The following is a 9,959-nucleotide window of genomic DNA, read 5'->3' as shown; positions in this document are numbered from 1 at the left end:
GTTCCAGTTGTCAGACTCCAAACTAGACCCAAATGGATTGCAAGGATGACCAAATGAAAGCCCTGTTTGTTTAAAATTTCTTCCATTTTAAAAAGCAAAGCAATTACAGGAAAAGAAAACATTCAGAGGGATCGTGTGTGCTTACAGGTGTCTTCCTGTGGCCTTTCTCCAAGTTTAACCATCAAAGACTTCAAGCTGACAGGTCTGAGTAACCCTGGTGACTGTTCTTGTCACCATATCAAAACCTGAGCTAAAACAACGCATCAGCTGATGGTGACAGCAGAGGGTGGCAGGGCTGAGGACTCCATATTCATGTCCCAGGCTGGTGGAGAATAAATCAATGTGGTTACAAAACTAAATGAGGGAGGTCAGAGACTCTTTCCAGCCTTGCCTGATGGCTTCTGGCCAAAGCAAGGAAGTGTCATGGACAGTGTGGGGTGGTGACGGTGCAGGAAGGGACTTTGGGAGGAGGAAGGAAGAAGCAGCACCCCTCGATCAGGTGTGGGGAGAGAAGATATGGGGAAAGCCCTGAATTCCTCAGCAAAGGCCAATTTCAGAGGGGAGCAGAGGGGATTACAATCTAGGCTTCGGCCAAGGGTGGCAGTGGAAGAGTGGGGAAGGACGATGGCTTGGAATGGGGGGCATTACTTAAGCACCCCACACACCCAGCAGTAGTCCCATAGGCTGCGACCTGAAACCTTCACATCTATTCTAATAAGCCACCCCAAACTGGAGGGCTGTTGCAGGGAGACAGGGATGAAGGCGAGGGGAGGGGAAAGGGGAGAAGGCAGAGACCCCAGGCCATGTAATCAGCAGCAAGGTGATTGTGTGATGTGTCTTTTCACAGTTGAGTTAGATGTGCCCCACCAGTTATGATAGGAATCAATTTAAATATACTTTCTTGATCCCAGGAGTTCAACTACATGGACAGTGGTTACACTTGACAGGATGATTTGTTATAGCACAACTTATATATTTCAAATGGACAAAAAATTAGTATCATTTACAGTATCTTAAGATAAACTGACTTTGAATGGAGGTTCCTTTCCAGTACTTTGAGGTCTACAAGACGTATCTAGAAAATTTACTACCGTGGAAAATGAAGACTGCTTAAATCGAATGGGGGGGGGGAGGGGAGGGCCTGTGGTTTTTCTTGTTGATTAATTACTGTAACACTGTCCTTCAGGCGGTTGGGGGAGTTTCATATTTTCTTTCGACATCATTAGGCGCCGAAGCTCTTGCAGGACAACTTTGATGCTATATGAATTCTGCCATTTTGCTAGCACTGATATGGCTCTTGGGTCCACCCCTCCATTAGAACTATTAACTCCATTCATATTAATTTTTGTTACAAATCTTACAAAGGGGGGTGCTTCTGGGTATTTAGGGCCACATTCTATTTTAAGGCTGTATATCCGGTTTTCATAAATTGTTCTTGGAGGCCCAATTATCATCCTTGTCCATCTTGTAAGTGTCATGTCTTCGTCATCTTCTAGACCCCAGCTAACTGTGCCATCTCCTACTCCTTTCTGGCTTTCTTCAAGTTCTTCCAACAGTCGGAAATTGCGAGGGACTTTTACTCCCGAGCCCGTGGTGGCTGCCATCTTGCGTTGCTGTCGCTGGAAGGCCGGCCCCTTCTTCCAAGAGCTGGTTTCTTGTCAGAAACTATGCAAGCAAGAAGACAATGGGATGACTTATACAAAGGCCTGAAAGAAAAGAACCATCAACAAAGAAGTATATATCAAAGTTGTCATTCAAAAATTAGGGTGAAATTAGGACATTATCAGATAAGGAGAAATTAAGAGAATTTGTTACCTCCAGACCAAGCCTACAGAAATATTAAAGGAAGTACTTCAGATAGAAAACTGACATCATACAACAACCTGAGGTAAAGATCCATGACTGCATCCCCCGATACCTGTAAAGACATTACGACACTATATTAAGTTAAAAAATGACAACAGGTAATCCGAGATACAAAAATGTAATCAATGAAAACATCTAAACAAAAGGGTGAATGAATGGTGTAGTTACAAAACTTCCATATTGTGAGGAACTTAAGGGTATTTGAAGATATAACAGACTGTTTTAAATGTAGGCTGTTAAATGTAAACTTCATGATAACCACAAAGAAAATTAATAAATCTACTCACCAAATGAAGAAGAAAAAGAAGGCAATCAAAAAGGTTCAGTAATCACAAAAACAACAATAATAAATGAAAGGAAAAGAAAGTCCATATACAAAAGAACTCAGCACAGAAAGTAAAGAAAAACAAAGAAATCATTAACTCCAGGAAAAAAAAGTATAACAAAATGGCTGCAGCAAATTCTTACCTGTCGGTGATCACACTGAATATGAATGGATTAAATGCACCAGCCAGAGGAAGAGAGTGGCAGAAGGGATTAAAAAAAAAAACATGACCCATCAATTTGTTGTCTGCAAGAGACAGACCTTAGACACAAAGACATAAATAGATTGAATATCAAAGGATGGGGAAAAAATAATAAGCTAACAGTAACCAAAAGAGAGCAGGAATGGCAATATTCGATGAAAAACCAAACCCACTGCTGTCGAGTTGATTCCAACTCATAGCGACCCTGTGGGATAGAGTAGGAGTGCCCCATAGGGTTTCAAAGGCTGTAAATCTTTATGGAAGCAGACTGCCACATCTTTCTCCTGTAGAGTGGTTGGTGTGTTCAAACTGCCAACCTTTTGGTTAGCAGCCAAGTGCTTTGACCACTGTGCTACCAGGGCTCCTCACAGCAGTTTTAATATCTGACAAAATTTTAAGTCAAAATTCATTATAAGAGACAAAGAAGGTTGTAATAATTATAATTATTTAAGCACTCAATGCTAGAGTCCCAAAATTTATAAAGCAAACTCTGGTAGAATTAAAGAGAGAAAAAGATCTGCAATGATAGTAGGTGATTTTAATACATCACTTTTAATAATGGATGGAACAGCTAGAAAGAAAACCAATAAAGATATAGAAGACCTGAATAACACTATTATCCAACTGGACATAACAGACATATATAGAACATACTGCCAATTGGTAGCACAATGCGCATTCTTCTCCAATGCACGTGGAACATTCTCCAGAATAGACCATATTTTAGGCCACAAAACAAACTTCAATAAGTTTAAAAAGAATGATATCATACAAAACATCTTCTATTACAATAAAGGTATGAAACTAGAAATGAATAACTGGAAGAATAAGGAAAATAAAATAAATGCATTGAAACAAAATTACACACTACCAAAGAATTATTAAATCAAAGGAGAAAACAAAAGTGAAATTAAATAATACTTAGAATCAAATGAGAATGAAATCATAACATAACAAAACCTCTGGGATGCAACCAAAGCAGTGCTCAGAGGGAAATTTATAGCAATAAATGCGTACATTAAAAAATAAGAAAGATCCAAAATCACTAACTTAACCTGATAACTTGAACAAATAGAAAAGGAAGAGCAAAAGAAGACCAAAGCTACCTGCCTCAGGCTGGGTTCTCCACAGAAGCAAAACCAGTAAAGCATATAAATATATATATAGAGAGATTTATATCAAGGAAACCGCACACGCAATTGTAGAGGCTAGAACTTCCCAAGTCCATGAATCAGGATAGAGGCTTCTCATGTTTCACGTAGCTGCAGGGGCTGGTGAACCCAAGATTGGCAGGTCATAGAGCAGGGCTCTTGGTCACAGGCTATGAAGATTGACAAATCCCAAGATTAGCAGGCAAGACCGCAAGGCTTCTCCTGAGTCATGTAACTGCAGGGGCTGGCGAATCCAAGATTGGCAGGTCAGAGAGCAGGGCTGTACCATTCACGGGCAGTGAAGACTGATGAACCTCAAGATCAGCAGATGAGCTGATAGCTCAAGTCCCAAGAACCAGAGGTCAGACAAACAGGAGGCAGCTGCAGGATCCAGAGCGAGCAAAAAGCTAGAACATCTGCTTATATTTGGATGTAGGTCACATGCTTAAGGAAACTCCCTTTCAGCTGATTGGCTACCCACAGGAGATCCCATCATGGGAGTGATCACATGTAAACACTGAGAGTCATGGACCAGCCAATTTGACACACAGTCTTAACCATGACACTACCAGTAGAAATGAAATAATAAAGATTAAAGCAGAAATAAATGAAATAAGAAACAGAAAAAACAATACCATCAACAGTACTAGAAGTTGATTATGTGAAAGAATCAATAAAATAGACAAACCGCTAACCGAATTGGCAAAGGAAAAAAATGAGAAAATGCAAATAACCAAAATAAGAAATGAAATTGGAGACATTACAACAAGTACAACTGAGATAAAAAGGATCATAACAGAATACTATGAAAAGTAGTATTCCAGCAAATTTGAAAATCAAGAAGAAATGAAAAAATTCCTAGAAACACACTACCTACATAAACTAACACAAATACAGGTTGAAAATCTAAACAGCTCCATTACAAAAAAAGAGATTGAAGATGTCATCAAAAAACTCCTAACAACAACAACAACAACAACAAAAGCCCAGGACCAGATGACTTCGTTGGATATTTTATCATACATTAAGAAAAGAGTTGGCACCAATTCTACTCAAATTCTTCCAAAACATAGAGGAGGAAGGAACATTCCCTAAATCATTCTATGAAGCCAGCATCACCCTGATACCAAAGCCAGGTAAAGACAACACAAAAAATTAAATTACAGACCAATAGTACTCATGAATATAGATGCAAAAATTCTTAACAAAAATCTTGGTGAACAGAATTCAACAACATATTAAGAAAATCATACATCATGGTCATGTGGGATTCATACTAGGAATGCAAGGATGGTTCAACATTAGAAAATCAATCAGTGTAATACGTCAGATAAATAAAAGCAGGATAAAGGACCACATGATCATCTCTCTTGATGCAGAAAGGTATTTGACAAAATCCAACAGCCTTCTCTGATAAAAACTCTTAGCAAAATAGGAATAGAAAGGAAATTCCTCAACATAATTAAGGGCATAGATGGAAAACAAACAGCCAACATTATTCTCAATGGAGAAAGACTAAGAGCCTTCCCTGTGAGAATGGGAATGAGACAAGGATGCCCTTTATCACCACTTTTATTTAATATTTTACTGGAAGTCCTAACCAGAGCAATAAGGCAAGAAAGAGAAATAAAGGGCATCTACATTGGTAAGGAAGAAGCTATTGTTATTCACAAATGACATGATCCTATACATAGAAAATCCCAAAGGATCCACAAGAAAGGTACTAGATCTAATAGAAGAATTCAGAAAAATGGCAGGGTTCAAGATCAACACACAAAAATCAGTTGGGTTACTTCACACTAACGAGGAAAATTCTGAAAAGGAAATCAAGAAAGCTATACCATTTACAATAGCTCCCAAAATGGTAAAATACCTAGGAATAAACCTAAGCAGTGATGTAAAAGACTTATATGATGAAAACTATAAGACACTACTCCCTGTTGCCATCTAGTCGATTCTGATTCATAGAGACCCTATAAGACAGAGTAGAGCTGCTCCATTGGGTTCCAAGGCTGTAATCTTTATGGAAGAAGATTGGTACATCTTTCTCCTATGAAGCAGCTTGTAGGTTCAAACTGCCAACCTTTCAGTGAGCAGTTGAGTGCTTAACCACTCCGACACCAAGGCTCCATAAAACACTGCTACAAGGGACTAAAAGATACCTACATAAATGGAAAGACATTTCATGGTCCTGGATTGGAAGACCATCTGAAAATGTCAATACTACCCAAAAGGATCTACAGATACAGTGCACCCCAATCTAAATTCCACAACATTGTTAACTGAAATGGAAAAACTAATCTCCAATCTTACATGAAATGGAAAGAGCCCTGAATTGAAGAAGAAAAACAAAGTAGGATGCCTCACACTCCCTGATCTCAAAGGATATTATACAGTTACAGTAATCAAATCGGCCAGGTACGGGTTCAATGATAGACCAGTGGAATAGAATTGAGAACCCAGAAAGAAATCCATCCATCTATGGACAACTGATTTTCAACAAGGGATCATAGTCCATTCAATGGGAGAAAACAGTCTCTTTAACAAATGGTGCTGGCAAAATTGTATATTCACTTGGAGAAAAATGGAACAGGACATATACATCACACCATACATAAAAACTACCTCAAAATGGATATAAAACCTAAATGTTAAACCTAAAACTGTTAAGTTCTTGGAAGAAAACATAAGGATAGAACTATGGGACCTAATTTAAAAAAAAGAGAGATTTTCAAACATAACTGAATGCACGAACAGCAGAAGACAAATGAGACAACTTGGAACCCCTAAAAAATAAATATGGTGGCGCAGTGGTTAAGAGCTCGGCTGTTAAACAAAAAGATAGCAGTTGAAATCCATCAGACGCTCCTTGGAAATCCTGTGGAGTGGTTCTACTCTGTCCTATAGGTTTGCCATGAGTTGGAATCAACTCAACAGCAACAGGTTTTTTTATGGTTATACTCATCAAAAGACTTTATCGAAAGACTAAAAAGAAAACCTACAGACTGGAAAAAAATCTTTGGAAATGACACATTCGATAATGGTCTAATCTTTAAAATATATAGAAAACTTCTACAACTCAATAACAGAAAGACAAACAACTCAGTTAAAAAATGGGGAAAGGACATGAACAGACACTTCAGCAAAGATGGCATTCAAGTAGCCAACAAGCACATGAAAATATACTTGCAATCCCTAGCCATTACAAAGTTGCAAGTCAAAACTAGTGAAATACCCTCTCACCCCTGCCAAAATGTCACTGATTAAAAACAAAACAAATATAAAACCAGAAAACAACAAATGCTGGTGAGGATATGGGGAGATTGGAACACTTATCTACTGCTGGTGGGATTGTAAAATGGTAGAACCACTATGGAAAATGGTATGGCACTTCCTCAAAAAAAAAAAAAAAAAAAAAACAGAAATACAACTACGTTATGATCCAGCAATCCTACTCCTAGGTATATACCCTAGAGATCTAATTGAAGAGACATAGAAACATGCACACCTATGTTCACTGCAGCATAAACAGTATCAAAAAGACGGAAACAACCTAGGTGCCCATCAGCGAATGAATGAGTAAAAATAATGTGATACATACACACAATGGAATACTATACAACCGTAAAGAATAATGATGAGTTCTCAAAATATAATGTTGATGATTCTAGAGAACTTATTCTGAGTGAAATAAGTCAATCACAAAAGGACAAATATTATATGATCTCACTTTTATAAAAAATATTTGGTACACATACAGAAATCAATGTTCATTGGTGGTTACCAGGGATGGGTAGGGGATGGGGAGGGGGGAATCACTTTCTAGATAGTACACACTTGTTATTTTTGGTAGTGGGAAAGGTAACACTGAATGTGGTTGAAGTGCACAAAATTTGACCAAGGTGAATGATGTCACTAAGAAGTACACAAGAAAAAAGGACATTTTTGGCGTATGCTATGACATATATAATTTTGTAACAATAGCAACAACAACCAAAATATATATATGTGGTTACATATGTATGTCTGTATGCATATATGTGTATAGATATATATGTGTGTATGTATGTGTGCACATCTAACAAAAAACAAACCAAAACCATTGCTGTCGAGTGGATTCTGACTCACAGCAACCCTATAGGACAGAGGAGAACTGCCCCATAGGGTTTCCAAGGAGCAGCTGGTGGATTCAAACTTCTGATCTTTTTGGTTAGTAGCTGAGCTCTTAACCACTTCACCTCTACAGCTCTGTGTGTATATATAGATGTATTTTTATATATATATATATGTATATACACATATGTGTGTGCATGCATATACATTCATATCTATAATAAAGCACATAGGACACATGGTTAGGGATACTTCTTTTTTAATTTTATTGTTGTACTTTAAGTGAAAGTTTACAATTCAAGTTATTCTCTCATACAAAAATTTATACATACATTGTTATGTGACCCTAATTGATCTCCCTATACTGTGACAGCACACTCCTCCTTTCCACACCTGATTTCCCATGTCCATTCAACCAGCTCCTAACCCTCTCAGCTTTCTCATCTCACCTCCGGACAGAAGCTGCCTGTTTAGTCTCATGTATCTACCTGAGCTAAGAAGAACACTCTTCATGAGTATCATTTTATGTCCCACAGTCCAGTCCAATCTTTGTCTGAAGAGTTGGCCTCAGGCATGTTTTTAGTGCTGGTTTGGCAGTCTGGGGGCCATGATTTCCAGGGTTCCTCCAGTATCAGTCAGACCATTAAGTCTGCTCTTTTTACTAGAATTTGAATTCTGCACCCCACTCCTCTCTGGCTCCATCAATGACTCACTGTTGTGTTCCCTGTCAGGGCAGTCATTGGTGGTAGCCGGGCACCATCTAGTTCTTCTGGTCTCAGGCCGATGCAGTCTCCGGTTTATGTGGCCCTTTCTGTCTCTTGGGTTAATACTTTCTTTGTGTCTTTGGTGTTCTTCAGTCTTCCTTACTCCAGGTGAATTGGGACCAATTGATGCATCTTAGATGGCCACTCAATAGCATTTAAAACCCAGGATGCCACTTACCAAAGGAGGATGCAAAACATTGTCTTAATAAACTTTGTTATGCCAGTTGACCTCGATGTCCCCTGAAAGCATGGTCCCCAGACCCCTGCTCCTGCTACTCATTCCCTTGAAGTGTTTGGTTGTATTCAGGAAAACTCTTGGCTTGGGTTGTCCAGTTGTGCTGACTTCCCTGTATTTTGTGCTGTCCGTCTCTTCACCTAAGGTAATTCTTGTCTACTATCTAGTTAGTGAATAACCCTCTCCCTCCCTCTCCACTCTTGTAACCATCAAAGAATGTTTTTTTCTGTGTTTAAACCTTTTCTTGAGTTTTTATAACAGTGGTCTTATACAATATTTGTCCTTTTGTGACTAAATTCACTCAGCATAATGACTTCCAGATTCCTCCATGTTAGAAGATGTTTCATGGCTTCATCGTTGTTTCTTTATCACTGCATAGTATTCCATTGTGTGGATACACCATAATTTGTTTATCCATTCGTCCGTTGATGGGCACCTAGGTTGTTTCCATCTTTTTGCTATTGTGAACAGTGCTGCAGTGAACATTGGTATTCATATATGTATTCATGTGACAGCTCTTATTTCTCTAGGATATATTCCAAGGAGTTGGATTGCTGGATCGTATGGTACTTCTATTTCTAGCTTTTTAAGGAAGCACCAAATCTATTTCCAAAGTGGTTATACCATTTTACATTCCCACCAATGGTGTATAAATGTTCCAGTCTCTCCATGACCTCTCCAGCATTTATTATTTTGTGTTTTTTGGATTAATGCTAGGCTTGTTGGGGTGAGATGGTATCTCATTATAGTTTTGATTTGCATTTCTCTAATGCCTAATGATCGTGAGCATTTCTTCATGTGTCTGTTAGCCACCTGAATATCTTCTTTGATGAAGTGCCTGTTCTTATCCTTTGCCCATTTTTTTAATTGGGTTTATTTGTCTTTTTGTTGTTTAGGTTTTTCAGTATCTTGTAGATTTTAGAGATTAGATGCTGATCTGATTTTTTGTAACCAAAAATTTTTTCCCAGTCTGTAGATTATCTTTTTACTCTTTTGGTGAAGTCTTTTGATGAGCATAAGTGTTTGATTTTTAGGAGCTCCATTTATCTAGTCTCTCTTCCTGGTGTTTGTGCATTTTTACTTATGGTTCGTATTCTGTTTATGCCGTGTATTAGGGCTCCTAGTATTGTTCGTATTTTTTCTTTCATGATCTTTTAGTTTTCGATTTTATATTTAGGTTTTTGATCTATTTTGAGTTAGTTTTTGTGCGTGGTGTGAGGTACGGGTCTTGTTTCAATTTTTTCCAGATGGATATCCAGTTATGCCAGCACCATTTGTTAAAGAGACTGTCTTTTCCCCAATT

The 9,959-nt window shown here is 38.3% G+C and overlaps 1 protein-coding gene and 1 pseudogene across 2 annotated transcripts in view; one reads left to right on the top strand and one right to left on the bottom strand.

The window, feature by feature from the left end:
- Positions 1–9,959, top strand: part of TEX11 (testis expressed 11) — a 523,552-nt gene that overhangs the window by 132,530 nt on the left and 381,063 nt on the right. The window lies entirely within an intron of this gene.
- Positions 905–1,604, bottom strand: LOC101357384 (ubiquitin-conjugating enzyme E2 variant 1 pseudogene; annotated as a pseudogene). Its single transcript, XR_002824653.1, has one exon. The product of XR_002824653.1 is annotated as a ubiquitin-conjugating enzyme E2 variant 1 pseudogene (transcript).

The sequence above is a fragment of the Trichechus manatus genome, unplaced genomic scaffold, assembly GCF_000243295.1.
Source record: "Trichechus manatus latirostris isolate Lorelei unplaced genomic scaffold, TriManLat1.0 scaffold00070, whole genome shotgun sequence".
Lineage (NCBI taxonomy): Eukaryota > Metazoa > Chordata > Mammalia > Sirenia > Trichechidae > Trichechus > Trichechus manatus.
Note: the sequence above shows the minus strand (reverse complement) of the source record. Positions and strands in the feature narration are given on the sequence as shown.